Here is a 405-nt window from a genome sequence, read left to right as displayed (position 1 = left end):
GGTGGAGGGGGGAAGACAGTGGGTGGAGAGCGGTGAGAGGGCTGCGGGACAAGCCCCGCTGGGCAGCGTGCTTAAAGCCAGGGAGGTGCTGGAGGAAACCGGGGTCATTTCTCCGAGCCCAGCTGTGGAAACCTGACTGCTATTGCCTTGACTCAAACCCCCTTTGGCTATCAAAGAAGGGATTGAGGCAGCTCGTGACTCGGTAGCAGCAGAGGTTACTGTGACCCACCTACTCCTGCAGGCACAGCAGAAGCCTCCCTCTTGCTGCAGGACCCCAGCAGCTGCCACCCACGGAACTACATCCCAGCAAACAGCGTATAACATGGTATCTGAGGAAAGAGATTTTCGGGTTCCTGTCTCTCTTCTGGCTATTCGATCCCGCTCCACACCTCCTGGACCTGGTCT

This window comes from Pygoscelis adeliae, unplaced genomic scaffold (genome assembly GCF_000699105.1).
Source record: "Pygoscelis adeliae isolate BGI_AS28 unplaced genomic scaffold, ASM69910v1 Scaffold403, whole genome shotgun sequence".
In the NCBI taxonomy this organism is placed as follows: domain Eukaryota; kingdom Metazoa; phylum Chordata; class Aves; order Sphenisciformes; family Spheniscidae; genus Pygoscelis; species Pygoscelis adeliae.
The sequence above is the reverse complement of the archived record's forward strand: the minus strand, read 5'-3'. Positions refer to the sequence as shown.